This window comes from Hordeum vulgare, chromosome 5H (genome assembly GCF_904849725.1).
Source record: "Hordeum vulgare subsp. vulgare chromosome 5H, MorexV3_pseudomolecules_assembly, whole genome shotgun sequence".
Classification (NCBI taxonomy): domain Eukaryota; kingdom Viridiplantae; phylum Streptophyta; class Magnoliopsida; order Poales; family Poaceae; genus Hordeum; species Hordeum vulgare.
Window position 1 is genome coordinate 339,161,507 of NC_058522.1, and position 21,129 is coordinate 339,182,635.

Genomic DNA, 21,129 nt, shown 5'->3' on the forward strand with positions numbered 1-21,129 from the left:
GGTTGAAGGTTAACATGACATTGTTGAGAGGCTGATATTTAACAAGTAGTAGGCAACGAGACATAATCGTTAGCATCGAAATAACTAGCATGGCAATGATAGTAATGGTATCTGGGGAAATAATCATCTTGCCTGAGATCCCGCTTGGAAGAAGAATGCCTCCGTGAAGCAGACGAACTGACGTAGTCGAACGGGTCCTCACAATCCGGCACGCTGCGGAACTCTATCGAGACGAAGCAAACCGGAAACACAAATCAACACACGACATTCACCACACGATGCACTACACATATGATGCATGAGCTACTGAATACATGCAAGTCACGGCATGACAATTCACACAATCAAACACTACACATTAAGTGAAGTTCAATATGCAAAGAGTTGCATATTGACGAAACTCCACGTTTATGTATTTAGTTCTATCCCGATTAGATACACGGCAATATTAAATGTGGTTAAACATGGCAAGAGGTGAAGCGCAATTAAACTACCTATCTAGGCATTTTAAATGAGGTCGGAAATGTCATATAGCACCTCCGAAACAACCTCACATGTTAATTTACAATTCTGTCCAGATCTGAATTAACCCCTTTAATTAGTTGTTAAACAGAAAAACAAATAGGTTCACGTGATTCTACGCGTCATTTCAAGCAATCTACACATAAAGAACATCTCCAACGGAGCTACGGATCAAAAGATACAAGCATCGCAAGATATGATGGCATGAATGCAATATGTGTGCAACGACGGTCACGAGCTCGTCAAAACATTCAAACAGCAAGAGAAAATGAAACTACACGAGATTCTAAGCAAGTTTCATGTAGGACACGATCAAATCGGAGCTACGGTTCAACACCTACGAGCAAAACAAGAAATAACTACAATCTGCCAAAATCAGCCATATAGCATATTCTACGCCCCACAACTACGAGCTACATAACTCCGAAATGCACAAGCAAGGCATGGCACGGAAGAGGGCAAGAAGCACTACTACGAACAACTAACAACAACTAGCATGGCAGCAAGGAGCACTAGGAAAAGAAGACACAAAATGGCATCCCACACACTATTTCAGACTTAGTGAAAATTACACCTCATGAAAGTGCAGTTTTCGATCTGAAGCTATATTGACAGCAGCAAAACCTATAGCTACATGACTCCAAATGGCATGAAAATTTACAGCATGCTAGAGGAACACAAGGGGTACAACTAACTCCATTGGCCAACCTCAAAAGAGCTACAGATCTAAAGATGCAAGCAAGACAAGACATCAACAAAATAATAATAGATCCCAGACTTAGAAATATTTCAGCTCCTCTAAAACAGCACTATTTCTAGCAACTTGAGGGCAGTCAAACCACACCTAAACATGCATTCCTATTGCAACTAAAAATACCAGGGGCTAAACAAAACATCTAAGAAGAACTCCCTAGTTGACAACTAATTCAAACGAGACACGGAATAAATCCTACGAATTAAACAAAAGGGCAACATGTCAAAATATCTTGGGAACTAACTTCCTCAAAAGCTAAAACTAATTGCACAGAAAAATCCATGGGATCTTTCTGCCCCGGAAACATATAAAATATGTGGGGTTTGCAACACAAAATAATGCCGCACTAAAATGCGAGATAATCACCTATATACGGGAAAATAAACTAGCGGCAAACCATACATGCAAAAAAAAACCTATGACCGCTCTAAAATACATGGAATAATGGCTCCTAAAATATGGGCATTTCTAATACGGCATACGAGCAATACGGTCTAGCGCGAAAAATAAATACGGCGTCTATCCTATATGGACAACACGGTAAACAATGCATTTGGAACGCTAAACTAAATCGAACAAATACGCAAGGTGCACAAACGTAATCTACGCGTAAAACTACACGAAAAACATATATAACTTGCCTCGATCCGACTTACGGATAAAAATCTACGGCCGTTTAAATATACGTTTATTTACTGGGATTTAATTATATCGCAAAAAATAGGAAAAAGGCTAATGGACCGAAACCAAACATGGGCCAATGGGCATCACACTAAATGTCGCTCGGGGCAAGGGATAGGCGTTGGAGCTCACCTTGGGCTCGGCCTGGTCGGAGGGCGCTGCTGGGCCGGCTAAAGAGGCGAGGCAGGCCGGCCTGGGCGGTGGAGCAGATGGGCCGACGGATCTGGGAGCAGCCCACCTGGCACTGCTGCACGGCCCAGGGGAGGAGGCCGAGGCGAGGAGGCTCTCGTCCCTCTCCTCGATCCCTCGTCCCCAGTCCAGGAGCTGCCGGCAGCGCCGGTTGCTGGCGACGAGCACGGCGGGGCTGTGGCCCGGTGCTCCTAGGGCGGCCCGATCTGAGCGGCGGGGCCTGCTCCGGCCGGTTCCCGGCGGCTCTCCAAGGCGGCGCCGACCTGCGCGGGAGAGACGAGGCGACAGGAGAAGCTGCGCAGGGCTAGGCGAGCTGAGGCAGAACGGGCGGCGCACCGGCGAGGCAGCGGCCGTGGCCGGTGGCCGGAGGCGCAAGGCGACGGGGTTGGATCGGGGCGGCCTGCGGCGGCGGACGCCGGCGGGAAGCGGATCGGGCGGCGCGCAGCTCCTGGTAGGAGGCGCGGGTGCTCGGGGCAGGAGGTTGACCGGGCGGCGGCGACGCCGGATGGGCCTCGGGCGGGCCGTGCGCGGGCTCGGGCGGGCCCGGCGGCTGGGGGAGGAGAGAGAGGTGGGAAATTAGGGTTAGGGGTAGGTGGGCATGGAAAACAAGGAGGGATCTGAGGGAGGCTGTCTAAAATAAGCACGGGGTCTATAAATAGACAAACGAGGGGGCTAGGTTAGCCAGAATTTCGTTCCGGATCCAACCGCAGGGTCGGATTCGGACGATTGCGAACGCGGGTATGGGTACGCGGCCGTGTAGAGGGGATATCCGGAGATGAGAGGGAGAACGGGCGACGCGGCATGAATTTTAGAACACAGACATACGTCCGACGGTAGACCGAATACAGTGCCACTACGGTCAACCGTTCGGGTACCAAACGAACTCCGATCGCGACGAAATTCGACAGGCGGCCTGGCTATATTAAAATATCACCGCACGTCAAATCTCAACCCAATCAGAGACAGTTTTATGCACACTTTAAAAACAGGGTTTCGAACGATGCCGCGGGCGCGTGCGAGAGCGGTCGGACTCAGAACGGACAACGACGAGAACCGGTAACTACTAGCGGATGCAAGTTTGAAAAACGGCGGCAACGGGATGCCGATGCAATGCTGATGATGCGCATGATGCGATGATGATGCGACAAAACAAAAATAGACACACGACGAAAACGGAAAGAGAGGGGAATCTTCTGGAACGTCGGTCTCGGGCTGTCACGGCCGATCTCCACCTTCTTGATCCAGCAAGAGAGACGAAAAGGTAGCTGAATTCTCTGTCGGCGCGATGGCGAGACGGTGATGGTGGTGGAGCTACTCCGGCAAGGCTTTGCTAAGCTATACCGAACAGATCTAGAGGAGAACAGATCTAGAGGAATAAGAGGGCAGCACGTGGAAATTAGGGTTAGGGGCTGCCCTCAAAATCCCTCAATATATATAGGAGAAAGGGGAGAGGAGGCAGCCTTGGCCCCTACTCCAAGCAGGTTCGACTGAACCAAACAAGGGAGGAACCCACCTCCCACAATGGAGGTGGAATCCTATTAGGACTCCTTCCTAATTTGGGAACTCTTTCAACCTTTTGCCCTTTTGCCTTATCCCTCCACTCCAGCCGCATGGGCCCTTCGGGGAGGCTTCAACCAGCCCATCACGGGCTGGTCTGGCTCCTCTTACAACCCATGAAGCCCTTGGGTCGTTACACCCGTCCCGGTGGTCTCCCGGTACCCTCCCGGCACTCCCGGTACACTACCGATGAGCTCGAAACTTTTCCGAAAACCAAAACAGGACTTCCTATATATATCAATCTTTAACTCCGCACCATACCGGAGCTGCTCGTGACGTCCGGGACCACATCCGGGACTCTGAACAACCTTCGGTTACCAACATCAATAATTCAGCTATACCAAGACATCACCGAATATTAAGTGTGTAGACCCTACGGGTTTGAGAACTATGTAGACATGACCGAGACAATCTCCGGTCAATATCCAATAGCGGGACCTGGATGCCCATATTGGATCCAACATATTCTATGAAGATCTTATCGATCGAACCTCTATGTCAAGGATTCAGTTAATCACATATGTTGTTTCCTTTGTCCTTCGGTATGTTACTTGCCCGGGATTCGATCGTCGGTATCTCTATGCCTAGTTCAGTCCCATTATCGGCAAGTCTCTTTACTCGTTTCTTAATACAAGATACTGTGGCTAACTCTTTAGTCACATTGCTTGCAAGGCTTCTTGTGATGTTGTATTACCGAGTGGGCCCCGAGATACCTCTCCGTCACACGGAGTGGCAAATCCCAATCTGGATTCACGCCAACCCAACAAACACCTTTGGACGTACCTGTAGAGCGCCTTTATATTCACCCAGTTACGTTGCGACATTTGATACACACAAGGTATTCCTCCGGTGTCCGGGAGTTGCATGATCTCATGGCCATAGGAACAGATACATTGACATGCAATAAACAGTAGTAACAAACTAACACGATCATATACTACGGTCATAATTTGGGTCTTGTCCATCACATCATTCCCTAATGATGTGATCCTGTTATCAACTCACAACACTTGTCTATGGCCAGGAAACCTTAACCATCTTTGATCAATGAGATAGCCAACTAGAGGCTCACTAGGGACATTGTTTTGTCTATATATCCAAACATGCATTTGTGTTTCCATTCAATACGCATGGATAATAAATGATTATCTTGAAACATGAAATATAATAATAACTATTTTATTATTGCCTCTAGGGCATATTTCCAAGAGTCTCCCACTTGCACTAGAGTCAATAATCTAGCTTCACATCTCTATGTGATTTATAATGTAACGAATCTAACACCCATACAGTTCTGGTGTTGATCATGTTTTGATCGTGGAAGAGGCTTAGTCAGCAGATCTGCAACATTCAGATCCATGTGCACTTTGCAAATATTTATGTCCTCCTTCTTGATGTAATCGTGGATGGCATTGAAGCGTCGCTTTATGTGTCTGGTCCTCTTGTGAAACCTTGGTTCCTTGGCTAGAGCAATGGCACGAGTGTTGTCACAGAACAAATTGATTGGGTCCAGCGCACTTGGCACTATTCCAAGATCTAACATGAACTGCTTCATCCAAACACCCTCCTTAACCGCCTCCAAGGCAGCTATGTACTCCGCTTCGCATGTCGAATCAGCTATGATGCTTTGCTTGGAACTGCACCAGCTTACCGTACCCTCATTAAGAATAAATACGTATCCGGTTTGTGACTTAGAGTCATCTGGATCAGTGTCGAAGCTTGCATCAACGTAACCCTTTACGATGAGCTCTTCGTCACCTCCATAAACGAGAAACATTTCCTTAGTCCTTTTCAGGTACTTCAGAATATTCTTGACCACTGTCCAATGGTCCACTCCTGGATTACTTTGAAACCTGCCTGCCATACTTATGGCAAGGCTGACATCCGGTCTTATTCACAACATTGAATACATGATAGACCCTATGGCTAAAGCATAGGGAACGACACTCATCGTTTCTCTATCTTCTGTAGTTACTGGGCATTGAGTCTTACACAACTTTATACCTTGTAACACAGACAAGAACCCCTTCTTGGATGGTTCCATTTTGAACTTCTTCAAAATCTTATCAATGTATGTGCTTTGTGAAAGTCCTATCAAACGCCTTGATCTATCTCTATAGATCTTAATGCCCAATATGTAAGAAGCTTCTCCCAGGTCCTTCATTGAAAAACTTTTATTCAAGTAATCCTTTACGGTTTCCAAAAACTCTACATTGTTTCCAATCAGCAATATGTCATCCACATATAACATTAGAAACGCTATAGAGCTCTCACTCACTTTATTGTAAATAAAAGCTTCTCCAAAAACTTGTATAAACCCGAACGCCTTGATCATCTCATCAAAGCGCTGATTCCAACTCCGAGATGCTTGCACCAGTCCATAAATGGATCGCTGGATCTTGCACACTTTGCCAGCATTCTCTAGATCAACAAAACCTTCCGGTTGTATCATATACAACTCTTCCTTAAGAAACCCGTTAAGGAACACTGTTTTGACATCCATCTGCCAAATTTCATAATTGAAAAATGCAGCTATTGCTAACATGATTCTGACGGACTTCAGCATCGCTACGGGTGAGAAAGTCTCATCGTAGTCAACTCCTTGAAATTGTGAAAAACCCTTTGCCACAAGTCGAGCTTTATAGACGGTCACATTACCGTTGGTGTGCGTCTTCTTCTTAAAGATCCATTTGTTCTGAATGGCCTTTCAGCATTCAGGTAATACTTCCAAAGTCTATACTTTGTTTTCGTACATAGATCCTATCTCGGACTTCATGACCTCTAACCATTTGTTGGAATCCGGGCCCACCATTGCTTCTCCATAGCTCATAGTCTCATTGTTGTCCAACAACAAAATCGATAAGACATGACTCTCGTACCACTCTGGAGTAGTACATGCCCCTTGTCGACCTACGAGGTCCGATAGCAACTTGATCTGAAGTTTCATGATCATCATCATTAATTTCATCTTCAACTGGTGTAGCTTCGACAGAAACTTCTTTCTGTCATGCGCCACCATCTGGTGAAGCAAAGGTTCTACAACCTCATCAAGTTCTATCTTCCTCCCACTCAATTCTTTCGAGAGAAACTCTTTCTCAAGTAAAGCTCCATTCTTAGCGACAAACACTTTGCCCTCGGATCTAAGATAGAAGGTATACCCAACTGTCTTTTTTGGGTAACCTATGAAGACACACTTTTCCGCTTTGGGGTCCAGCTTTTCAGGATGGAGCTTTTTGACATAAGCATCACATCCCCAAACTTTAAGAAACGACAACTTTGGCTTCTTGCCATACCACATGTCATATGGTGTCTTCTCAACGTATTTTGATGGTGCCCTATTTAAAGTGAACGCAACTGTCTCCAATGCATAGCTCCAACATGATAATGTCAAATAGGTAAGAGACATCATAGAACACACCATATCTAATAAAGTACGATTACGACGTTCGGACACACCATTGCGAAGTGGTGTTCCCGGCGGTGTCAACTGTGAAACAATTCCACATTGTCTAAAGTGAGCACCAAACTCGTAACTCAGATACTCACCTCCTCGATTAGATCGTAGGAATTTGATCTTCTTATTATGATGATTTTCACCTTCACTCTGAAATTGCTTGAACTTTTCAAACGTTTCAGACTTGTGTTTCATCAAGTAAATATAACCATACCTACTCAAATCATCAGCGAAGGTGAGAAAATAACAATATCCACCGCGCGCCTCTATGCTCATCGTGTTAGAAATATGACCTAGAGGCAATAATAAACTGGTCATTATTATATTTCCTTGTGCATGATAATCGTTTATTATCCATGCTAGAATTGTATTGATTGGAAACTCAAATACATGTGTGGATACATAGGCAACACACTATCCCTAGTGAGCCTCTAGTTGACTAGCTCATTGATCAAAGATGGTCAAGGTTTCCTAGCCATAGACAAGTGTTGTCACTTGATAACGGGATCACATCATTAGGAGAATGATGTGATGGACAAGACGCAAACTATAAACGTAGCATATTATCATCTCATTTTGTTGCTATTGTTTTTCTGCATGTCAATGTATCTCTTCCTATGACCATGAGATCATGCAACTCCCGGACATCGGAGGAATACCTTGTGTGTATCTAACGTTGCAACGTTACTGGGTGGCTATAAACGTTCTCTATAGGTATCTCCAAAGGTGTCTGTTGGGTTGGCATGGATCAAGAGTGAGATTTGTCACTCCGTGTGACGTAAAGGTATCTCGGGGCCCACTCGGTAGTACAACATCACAACAAGCCTTGCAAGCAATGTGACTAAGGAGTTAGTTACAGGATCTTGTATTATGGAACGAGTAAAGAGACCTGCGGGTAACGAGATTGAACTAGGTATGGAGATACGGACGATCGAATCTCGGGCATGTAACATACGGAAGGACAAAGGGAACAACATACAGGATTAACGGAATCCTTGACATAGAGGTTCAACTGATAGAGATCTTCGTAGGATATGTAGGAGCCAATATGGACATCCAGGTCCTGCTATTGGTTATTGACCGGGGAGTGTCTCAGGTCATGTCTGCATAGTTCTCGAACCCGCGGGGTCTGCACACTTAAGGTTTGGTGACGTTTCGGTATTACTGAGTTATGTGTGTTTGGTAACTGAAAGTTTTTTGGAGTCCCGGATGAGACCCCGGACATCACGAGGAGCTCCGAAATGGTCCACAGGTAAAGATTGATATATGGGAAGTCGTGTTTTGGTCATTGGAAAAGTTTGGGGCTCATCGGTAGTGTAGCGGGAGTGCCGGGAGGGTACCGGGGACCATCGGGAGGGGTGTCACTCCCCGAGAGGCCTTATGGGTTGTGGGAGGATACAAACCAGCCCCCAGTGGGCTGACATAAGCTCCCACTAAGGCCCATGATGTTTGAGAGGCAAAAAACCCAAATGTGGAAAAGGTGGAAATGGTTTCCAAGTGGAAAGGAGGAATCCTACTCCTAGTAGGATTGGAGTAGGACTCCTGCACCTCCAATTTCAGCCAAACCTTGAGGGTTTCAGGCTGCCTCCTCCCCTCCCTCCCTCCTATATATACTAGGTGTTTTAGAGGTGAGGGCTAACCCTAATTGCCACATGCTCCCTCTACTTCTCTCCAGATCTGTTCTTCCTCTAGATCGGTTTTTTAGCAGCGCTTAGGCGAAGCCCTGATGGAATAGACCCACCACCACCACGACCATGCCTTCGTGATGGAGAACTCATCTACCTCTCCACCCATCTTGCTGGATCAAGAAGGTGGGGATCGTCATCGAACTGTACGTGTGCTGAATGCGGATGTGTCATCCGTACGGCACTAGATCGTGATGGGATCGCGAGACGGATCATGATGATATCGTGGGACAGGCTGCGATTTGGATCGCGAAGATGTTCCACTACATCAACCGCGTTATATACGCTTCCGCTTAGCGATCTACAAGGGTATGTAGATTCACTCTCCCCTCTCGTAGATGATCATAAACATGGATAGGTATTGCATGTGCGTAGGATTTTTTTTGTTTCCCATGCAACGTTCCCCAATAGTGGTATCAGAGCTAGGTTCATGCGTAGATGATATCGCGAGTAGAACACAAAAGAGTTTGTGGGCATTGATGTTCAATTTGCTTCCCTCCTTAGTCTTTTCTTGATTCGGCGGTATTGTTGGATTGAAGCGGCCCGAACCAACTTTACTCGTATGCTTACAAGAGATCGGTTTCATCGACTGACATGCAACTTGTTGCATAAAGATGACTGGCGGGTGTCTATTTCTTCAACTTTAGTTGAATCGGATTTGACTGAGGCGGTCCTTGGAGAAGGTTAAATAGCAATTTGCATATCACAGTTGTGGCTTTGGGTAAGTAAGATGCGATCATACTAGATACCCATAGGAGCCACGTAAAACATGCAACATCGAATTAGAGGACGTCTAACTTGTTTTTGTAGCGTATGCATGTGATGTGATATGGCCAAAGACATGATATGATATATTGGATGTATGATATGATCATGTTGTAATAGTTAAATATCGACTTGCACGTCGATGCTACGGCAACCGGCAGGAGCCATAGGGTTGTCTTTAAACTAACGTTTGTGCTTGCAGATGCTTTTACTATATCGCTAGGTGGTAGCTTTAGTAGTAATAGAATAGATAGTGCGACAACCTCGATGGCGACACGATGATGGAGATCATGATGATGGAGATCATGGTGCGGCGCCGGTGACGATGGAGATCATGCGGGTGCTTTGGTGATGGAGATGAAGAAGCACAAGATGATGGCCATATTATGTCACTTATGATTTGCATGTGATGTTAATCCTTCTATGCACCTTATTTTTCTTAGAATGACGGTAGCATTATAAGGTGATCCCTCACTAAAAATTCAAGATAAAATTGTGTTCTCCCCGACTTTGCACCGTTGCGACATTTTGTCGTTTCGAGACAGCACGTGATGATCGGGTGTGATAGACTCAACATTCACATACAATGGGTGCAAAACAGTTGCACACGCGAAACACTCGGGTTAAACTTGATGAGCCTAGCATGTACAGACATGGCCTCGTAACACAAGAGGCTGAAAGGTCGAGCATGAATCATATAGTTGATATGATCAACATGGAGATGTTCACCACTGAAACTATACTCAACTCACGTGATGATCGGACTTGAGTTAGTGGATTTGGATCATGTGCCACTCGAATGACTAGAGGGATGTCTATTTGAGTGGGAGTTATTAGTAATATGATTAGCTAAACTCAATTATCATGAACATAGTTAAAAGGTCTTTGCAAATTATGTTGTAGCTTGCGCTGTAGCTCTACTGTTTTTGATATATTCCTAGAGAAATTTTAATTGAAAGATGATAGTAGCAATTATGCAGACTGGGTCCGTAAACTGAGGATTGCCCTCATTGCTACGCAGAAGGCTTATCTCCTTAATGCACCGCTCGGTGTGCTGAACCTCGAGCGTCGTCTGTGGATGTTGCGAACATCTGACATACACGTTTTTTGATGACTACATGATAGTTCAGTGTGTAATTCTTAACGGCTTAGAATTGAGGCACCAAAGACATTTTTGAACGTCACGGAACATATGAGATGTTCCAAGAGATGAAATTGGGATTTCATGCTCATGCCCTTGGTGAGAGGTACGAGACCTCCGACAAGATTCTTTGTCTACAAAGTAAGGGAGAAAAGCTCAATCATTGAGCATGTGCTCAGATCGTCTGAGTGCTACAATCGCTTAAATCGAGTGGGAGTTAATCTTCCAAATGAGATATTGATGGTTCTCCAAATTCATTGCCACCAAGATACTAGAGCTTCGTGATGAACTATAACAGATTAGGGATAAATATGATGATCCTTGAGATATTCGTGATGTTTGACACCGCGAAAGTAGAAATAAAAAAGGAGCATCAATTATTGATGATTAGTAAAACCACTAGTTTCAAGAAGGGCAAGGGCAAGAAGGGATACTTCATGAAACGACAAACCAGTTGTTGCTCTAGTGAAGAGACCCAAGGTTGAACCCAAACCCGAGACTAAGTGCTTCTGTAATGAGGGGAACAGTCACTGAAGAGGAACTACCCTAGATACTTGGTAGATGAGAAGACTGGCAAAGTCGACAGAAGTATATTGGATATACATGATATTGATGTGTACTTTACTAGTACTCCTAGTAGCACAAGGGTATTAGATACCGATTCGGTTGCTAAGTGTTAGTAACTCGAAATAAAAGATACGGAAGAAACAGAGACTAGCTAAAGGCGAGGTGATGATATGTGTTGGAAGTGTTTCCAAGGTTGATGTGATCAGACATCGCACACTCCCTCTGCCATCGGGATTAGTGTTAAACCTAAATAATTGTTATTTGGTGTTTGCGTTGAGCATGAATATGATTAGATCGTGTTTATTGCAATATGATTATTAATTTAAATAGAATAATGATTAATCTATTTGCTTGAATAAATACCTTCAATGGTTTATTGAATCACGATCGTAGTGGTACACATGTTCATAATATTGATGCGAAAAGATACAAAGTAGTAATGATAGTACCACTTACCTGTGGCACTGCCGCTTGAGTTATATTGGTATAAAATGCATTAAGGAGCTCCATGCTGATGGATCTTTGTACTCACTCATTTTTGAAACATTTGAGACATGCAAACCATGCGTATTGGTATAAACGCATGAAGAAACTCCGTGCAGATGGATCATTTGGACTCACTTGATTTTGAATCACTTGAGACATGCAAATCATACCACATGGGAAAGATGACTGAAGGCCTCGTTTTCCAGTGAGATGGAACAAGAAACTAACTTGTTGGAAGTAATACATTTTGATGTGTGCAGTCCAATGAGCACTGAGGCACGTAGTGGATATCGTTATGTTCTTTGTTCACAGATGATTTGAGTAGATACTAGTATATTTACTTGATGAAGCACACGTTCAAATTGTTGAAAGGTTCAAGTAATTTCAGAGTGAAGTTGAAAACCATCATGACAAGAGGATAAAATGTCTATGATATGATTGTAGAGATGAATATCTGAGTTGCGAGTTTGGTACACGATTAAGACATTGTGGAAATTGTTTCACAACTAAAGCCACCTAGAACACCATAGCAATGGTGTGTCCGAACGTCGTAACCACGCCCTATTTGATATGGTGGATGCTATGATGTTTCTTATCGAATTACCACTATCGTTTTGGGTTAGGCATTAGAGACAACCACATTCACTTTAAATAGGGCACCACGTAATTCCGTTGAGATGACACTGTATGAACTATGGTTTGGAGAAACCTAAGCTGTCGTTTCTTAAAAGTTTGGGGCTGCGACGCTTATGTGAATTTTTTTTAGCCTGATGAGCTCTAACCCAAAGCGGATAAATGCATCTTCATAGGATACCCAAAACAGTTGGGAGTACCTCCTATCTCAGATCCGAAAGCAAAGTGTTTGTTTCTAGAAACGGGTCCTTTCTCGAGAAAAAGTTTCTGTCGAAAGAATTGAGTGGGAGGATGGTAGAAACTTGATGAGGTTATTGAGCCGTCACTTCAACCAGAATGTAGCAGGGCGCAGGAAGTTGTTCCTGTGGCGCCTATACCAATTGAAGTGGAAGCTAATGATAGTGATCTTGAAGCTTCAGATCAAGTTACTACAAACCTCGTAGGTCGACAAGGTCACGTACTGCTCTAGAGTGGTACGATAACCCTGTCTTGAAGGTCATATTGTTGGACAACAATGAACCTACGAGCTATGGAGAAGCCATGGTGGGCCTGGATTCCGACAAATGGCTGGAGGCCATAAATCCGAGAGAGGATCCATGTATGAAAACAAAGTGTGGACTTTGGAAGATCTACTTGATGGTCGTAAGACTATTAAGTGCAGATGGATCTTTAAAAGGAAGACAAACGATGATGGTGAAAAGTCACCATTAAGAAAGCTCGACTTGTCGCAAGGATGTTTCCGACAAGTTCAAAGAGTTGACTATGATGAGACTTCCTTACTCGTAGCGATGTTAAGAGTCTGTTGGAATTATGTTAGCAGTTGTTGCATTATTTATGAAATCTTACAAATAGGATGTCAAAACATTGTTTCCTCGATGGTTTCCTTGAGGAAAGGTTGTATGTGATACAACCGGAAGGTTTTGTTGATCCTAAGGATGCTAACAAGTATGCAAACTCCAGCGATCCTTCTGTGGACTGGAGCAAGCATCTCAGAGTCGGAATATACGCTTTGATGAGATGATCAAAGTTTTTGGGTTTATACAAGGTTTGTGAGAAACTTGTATTTCCAAGGAAGTGAGTGGGAGCACTATAGAATTTCTGATGAGTATATGTGGTTGACATATTGTTGATCGGAAATAAAGTAGAATTTCTGGAAAGCATAAAGGGTTGTTTGAAAGGAGTTTTTCAAAGGAAAGCCTGGATTAAGTTACTAGAACATTGAGCATCAAGATGTATGGACATAGATCAAAGCGCTTAATAGAACTTTCAACAAAATGCATGCCTTGACAAGTTTTTCAAGGAGTTCAAAATAGATCGACAAAGAAGGAGTTCTTGGCTGTGTTGTAAGGTCTGAATTTGAGTAAGACTCAAAGCCGAACCACATCAGAAGAAAGAGAAAGGACGAATGTTGCCCCCTATGCCTTAGCCGTAGGCTCTAAAGTATGCCATACTGTGTACCACACCTGACGTGTGCCTTGCCATGAGTCTGTCAAGGTGTACAAAGAGTGATCCAGGATTGAACCACTGAACATCGATCAAAGTTATCCTTAGTAACTAGTGGACTAAGGTATTTTTCTCGATTATGGAGGTGATTAAAGGGTTCATCGTAAAGGGTTACGTCGATGCAATCTTCGTGACTAATCCGGATAACTCTGAGTAGCAAACTAGATTCATATAGTGGAGCAGTCATTTGGAATAGTTCCAAATGGCGCGTAGTAGAAATATCTATAGGATGACATAGAGATTTTTAAAGCACACACAAATCTGAAAGGTTCAGATCTGTTCACTAAAAACCTCTCTCACAAGCAAGACATGGTCGAACCCCAGAACTGTAAGGGTGTTAGATTCATTACAATCACCTAGTGAATTGAACTAGATTATTGACTCTAGTGCAAGTGGGAGACTGTTGGAAATATTCCCTAGAGGAAATAATAGACCGGTTATTATTATATTTCCTTGTGCATGATAATCGTTTATTATCCATGCTAGAATTGTATTGATTGGAAACTCAAATACATGTGTGGATACATAGGCAACACACTGTCCCTAGTGAGCCTCTCATTGACTAGCTCATTGATCAAAGATGGCCAAGGTTTCCTGGCCATAGACAAGTGTTTTCACTTGATAACGGGATCACATCATTAGGAGAATGATGTGATGGACAAGACCCAAACTATAAACGTAGCATATGATCGTGTCATTTTGTTGCTATTGTTTTTCTGCATGTCAATGTATGTGTTCCTATGACCATGAGATCATGCAACTCCCGGACATCGGAGGAATACCTTGTGTGTATCAAACATCTCAACGTTATTGGGTGGCTATAAAGGTGCTCTACAGGTATCTCCAAAGGTGTCTATTGGGTTGGCATGGATCAAGACTAGGATTTGTCACTCCGTGTGACGGAAAGGTATCTCGGGGCCCACTCGGTAATACAACATCACAACAAGCCTTGCAAGCAATGCGATTAAGGAGTTAGTTACGGGATCTTGTATTACGGAATGAGTAAAGAGACATGCCGGTAACGAGATTGAACTAGGTATGGAGATACCGACGATCGAATCTCAGGCAAGTAACATACCGAAGGACAAAGGGAACTGCATACGAGATTAAGGGAATCCTTGACATAGAGGTTCAACCGATAGAGATCTTCGTATAATATGTAGGAGCCAATATGGACATCTAGGCCCCCCTATTGGTTATTGACCGAGGAGTGTCTCAGGTCATGTCTGCATAGTTTTCGAACCTGCACGGTCTGCACACTTAAGGTTCGGTGACGTTTCAGTATTATTGAGTTATGTGTGTTTGGTAACTGAAAGTTTTTCAAAGTCCCAGATGAGATCCCGGACATCGTGAGGAGCTTCAGAATGGTCCAGAGGTAAAGATTGATATATGGGAAGTCCTGTTTTGGTCACCGGAAAAGTTTCGGGCTCATCGATAGTGTACCGGGAGTGCCGGGAGGGTACCGGGGACCACCGGGAGGGGTGTCACGCCCCGAGGGGCCTTATGGGATGTGGGAGGATACAAACCAGCCCCTAGTGGGTTGACATAAGCTCCCACTAAGGCCCATGAGGTTTGAGAGGCAAAAAAACCCAAAGGTGTAAAAGGTGGAAAGGGTTTCCAAGTGGAAAGGAGGAATCCTACTCCTAGTAGGATTGGAGTAGGACTCCTCCACCTCCAATTTCAACCAAACCTTGAGGGTTTGAGGCTTCTTCCTCCCCTCCCTCCCTCCTATATATACTAGAGGTTTTAGAGGTGAGGGCTAACCCTAATTGCCACGTGCTCCCTCTACTTCTCTCTAGATCTGTTCTTCCTCTGGATCGGTTTTTCAGCAGCGCTCAGGCGAAGACCCAATGGAATAGATCCACCACCACCACCATGCCTTCATGCTGGAGAAATCATCTACCTCTCTGCCCATCTTGCTGGATCAATAAGGCGGGGATCGTCATCGAACTGTACGTGTGCTGAATGCGGAGGTGCCGTCCGTTCGGCACTAGATCGGGATGGATCGTGATGGGATCGCGAGACGGATCGTGATGGATCGGGATGGATCGTGAAGATGTTCCACTAAATCAACCACATTATATTCGCTTCCGCTTAGCAATCTACAAGGGTATGTAGATTCACTCTCCCCTCTCGTAGATGATCATCACCATGGATAGGTATTGCATGTGCGTAGGATTTTTTTTGTTTCCCATGCAACGTTCCCCAACACATCGGTCTGCACACATCAGTATGTATGATTTCCAACAAGTCACTTGCATGCTCCATTGTTCTGGAGAATGAAGTCTTAGTCATCTTGCCCATGAGACATGGTTTGCATGTGTCAAGTGATTCATAATCAAGTGACTCCAAGAGTCCATCAGCATGGAGTTTCTTCATGCATTTTACACCAATATGACCTAAGCGGTAGTGCCACAAGAAAGTGGCGCTATCATTATTAACTCTACATCTTTTGGTCTCAATGTTATGGATATGATTGTCATCACTATTAAGATTCAATATGAACAAACCCCTCACGTTGGGTGCATGACCATAAAAGATATTACTCATATAAATAGAACAACCATTATTCTCTGACTTAAATGAGTAATCGGCTCGCAATAAACAAGATCGAGATATAATGTTCATGCTTAACCAGACACTAAATAACAATTATTTAAGTTCATCACTAATATTGATGGTAACTGAAGTGAGATCGTGCTGACGGCGATCGCATCGACCTTGGAACCATTTCCCACGCGCATCGTCACTTCATCCTTCGCCAGCCTTCGTTTGTTCCGCAGTTCCCGTTTCGAGTTGCAAATGTGAGCAACAGAACCGGTTTCAAATACCCATGCACTACTATGAGAGCTGGTGAGGTACACATCAATAACATGTATATCAAATATACCTTGTTTGGCGTTGGCCGCCTTATTATCGGCCAGATACTTGGGGCAGTTTCGCTTCCAGTGACCAGTTCCCTTGCAATAATAACACTCAGTTTCCGGCTTAGGTCCAGCCTTGGGTTTCTTCGTCGGAGGGGCAACAACTTTGCCACTCTTCATGGAGTGACCTTATTTCCTTTGCTGTTTTTCATGAGACTGGTGGTCTTATTGACCATCAACACTTGATGCTCTTTTTGGATTTCTCACTCTGTGATTTTCTGCTTCGCAAACAGCTCGACGAGTGACTTTTTCATTCCTTGCATGTTATAGTTCAACACAAAGCTCTTATAGCTAGGTGGCAGTGACTGAAGAACTCTATTAGTGATAGCCTCTTGCGGGATTTCAATCCCCAGCTTAGCTAGACGGTGAGAGTACCCAGATATTCTAAGTATGTATTCACAGACAGACCGGTTCTCCTCCATTTTGCAAGCATAGAACTTATCAGAGGTTTCATACCTCTCGATCCGGGCATTTTTCTCAAAGATAAACTTCAACTCCTGAAACATCTCATATGCTCCATGACTTTCAAAATGTCTTTGAAGTCCCAGTTCTAAGCAATACAAAACTGCACATTTAACTAATGAGTAGTCATCCTTACGCGACTGCCAAGCATTCAAAAATGTCTTGGGTCGCCATGTCGGGTGGTGCATCACCTACCGCGGCATCATGGACATATTGCTTTTGGTCAGCCATGAGGATAAGCCTCAGATTACGAGCCCAGTCAACAAAGTTGCTTCCATCATCTTTCAGCTTAGCTTTCTCTAGGAACGTATTAAAATTCAGGGTTGCTACTGCGCGAGCCATAGATCGACAACATAAATTTTTGCAAAGATTACTTAGGCTATGTTCAAGACAATTGAGTTTATCTAATCATATTACTAATAAACTCCCACTCAAATTGGCATCCCTCTAGTCATTCAAGTGTCGCATGATCCAAATTCACTAACTCAAGTCCGATCATCACGTGAGTTGAGTATAGTTTCAATGGTGACATATCCATGTTGATCATATCAACTATATGATTCATGCTCGACCTTTCGGTCTCTTGTGTTCCGAGGCCATGTCTGTACATGCTAGGCTCGTCAAGTTTAACCCGAGTGTTCCGCTTGTGCAATTGTTTTGCACCCGTTGTATGTGAACGTTGAATCTATCACACCCGATCATCACGTGGTGTCTCGTGATACGTCTCCAACGTATCTATAATTTTTGCTGGTTCCATGCTATTATCTTGTCAAACTTTGGATGTTTTGTATGCCTTTTATATATTTTTTGGGACTAACTTATTAACTCAGTGCCAAGTGCCAGTTCCTGTTTTTTCTGTGTTTTTGACCCCTTTCATAGGAGAATTTCAAACGGTGTCCAAACGAAATAAAACTTCCGAAAAGATTTTTTTCCGGAACAGAAGATACGCAGGGGACGTGAGAACCATGGCAGAGGCCACCACGGGAGGCCACAAGCCCCCTAGGCGCGGCCAGGGGGGCGCGCCTAGCAGGCTTGTGGGCCCCCTGTGGCTCGTCTGCCCTACCTCTTCCGCCTATAAATTCTCGAAAAATCCAAAACTACGCGAGAGATCCACGAAAATATTTTTCCGCCGCCGCAAGCTTCTGTCTCCGCAAGATCCCATCTGGGGCACGCTCTGGTGCCCTGCCGGAGGGGGATTCGGATACAGAGGGCTTCTTCGTCAACACCATGACCTCTCCGATGATGCGTGAGTAGTTCACCATAGACCTTTGGGTCCATAGCTAGTAGCTAGATGGCTTCTTCTCTCTCTTGGATCTTCAATACAAAGTTCTCCATGATCTTCATGGAGATCTATCCGATGTAATCTTATTTTGCGGTGTGTTTGTCGAGATTCGATGAACTGTGGATTTATGATCAGATTATCTATGAATCTTATTTGAGTTTCTTCTGATCTCTTATATGCATGATTTCAGATCCTTGTAATTCTCTTCGAGTTGTGGGTTTTGTTTGGACAACTTGATCTATGATTCTTGCAATGGGAGAAGTGCTTGGTTTTGGGTTCATACCATGCGGTGACCTCACCCAGTGACAGAAGGGGTAGCGAGGCACGCATCGTGTTGTTGCCATCAAGGGTAAAAAGATGGGGTTTACATCATTGGTTTGAGTTTATCCCTGTACATCATGTCATCTTGCTTAAGGCGTTACTCTGTTCGTCATGAACTCAATACACTAGATGCATGCTGGATAGCGTTCGATGTGTGGAGTAATAGTAGTAGATGTAGAAAGTATCGGTCTAGTTGTTTCGGACGTGATGCCTATATGTATGATCACTGTCTTAGATATCGTCATGACTTTGCGCGACTCTATCAATTGCTCGACAGTAATTTGTTCACCCACCGTAATATTTGTTATTTTGAGAGAAGCCTCTAGTGAACACTATGGCCCCCGGGTCTACTTCACATCATATTTTCAGCCTTACACTTTTACTTCGTTGCACTTTCCGCCTTCAGATCTCACTTTGCAATCAATCTTGAAGGGATTGACAACCCCTTTATAGTGTTGGGTGCAAGCTCATTTGTGTTTGCGCAGGTACTCTGGACACTTGGCTTGATTCTCCTACTGGATTGATACCTTGGTTCTCAAACTAAGGGAAATACTTACTGCTCCTGTGCTACATCACCCTTTCCTCTTCAAGGTAAAAACCAACGCAAGCTCAAGAGGCAGCGTCTCGCAACGACGAACTGTCACAACGGTGCACAGTCGGGGAGAACACAATTTTGCCTTGAAATTTTAGTGAGAGATCACCTTATAATGCTACCGTCGTTCTAAGAAAAAAGGTGCATAAAAGGATTAACATCACAGGCAAATCATAAGTGACATGATATGTCCATGAACTTGTGCTTCTTGATCTCCATCACTAAAGCACCGACATGATCTCCATCGTCACTGGCGCCACACCATGATATCCATCATCGTGCTGCCATCGAGGTTGTAGCGCTAACTATGCTTTTACTACTAAAGCTACTTCTAGCGATAAAGCAAAGCATCTCCAAGCGCAAAAATAATTAAAGACAACCCTATGGCTCCTGCCGGTTGCTGTAGCATCGATGTGCAAGTCGATATTGAACTATTACAACTTGATCATCTCATACATCCAATATATCATATCATGTATTTGGCCATATCACATCACATGCATACCCTGCAAAAACAAGTTAGACGTCTTCTAATTTGTTGTTGCAAATTTTACGTGGCTGTTATGGGTATCTAGTATAATCGCATCTTACTTACACAAAGCCACAACAGTGATATGCAAATTGCTATTTAACCTTCTCCATGGACCGCCTCAGTCAAACCGATTCAACTAAAGTTGAAGAAACACACACCCGCCGGTCATCTTTATGCAAAAAGTTGCATGTTAGTCGATGAAACCGGTCTCTCGTAAGCGTACGAGTAATATTGGTCCGGCCTGCTTCGATCCAACAATACCGCTGAATCAAGAAAAGACTAAGGAGGCCAACAAATTGAACATCAACACCCACAAACTCTTTGTGTTCTACTCGAGATATCATATATGCATGAATCTAGCTCATGATGCCACAGTTGGGAAATGTTGCATGGGAAACAAAAAAATTCCTACGAACACCAAAGACCTATCATGGTCATGATCATCTACGAGAGGGAGATCGGATCCACATACCCTTGTAGATCAATAAGTCCTCCACACAAACATAACTATATTGTGCCTTACTTCAAAACATAAGCTCATTCCTTTATGCTTGTACATATACACTTGACTACTTTGATGTCAATCTCATTCATGTTACATTGTTCAATTGTTCTGCACAACAATGAACACTTGATCGTCATCGGAATAATGTCCAAGGATGACCGAGCTTATTTTATTAATTCTAGGAGAGACCCTAAGAAGTCATGGACCCATCTGAAGGCAGTTCTCATTGTTGCTCTTTTGATGTGTCATAAGTTCGACCATAAGAATGTCATATTCGTAGTACAAATTTAACACTAGATTCTATTGCCGGCAACAACCGAAAGAATAAACCATGCACATGGCTGGTTACTATGCCATGGTCTTCATGGATGACTATGTGCGTGCAAAACCACTTCTTAGAAGTGATTCAATGTTGGTGAAATGGTCCAAAGAGAATGAGAAGGAAGTTAAGCTAGCTCACTTTTGCATAGAGCACTAGCACCTTCAAAGGGTGCTCAAGAATATCATCAATCACCATGTAACAAGGGAAGAAGAAATGTTCTTCTGCGAGGAAGAGAGTCAAGAGGAACAAGAG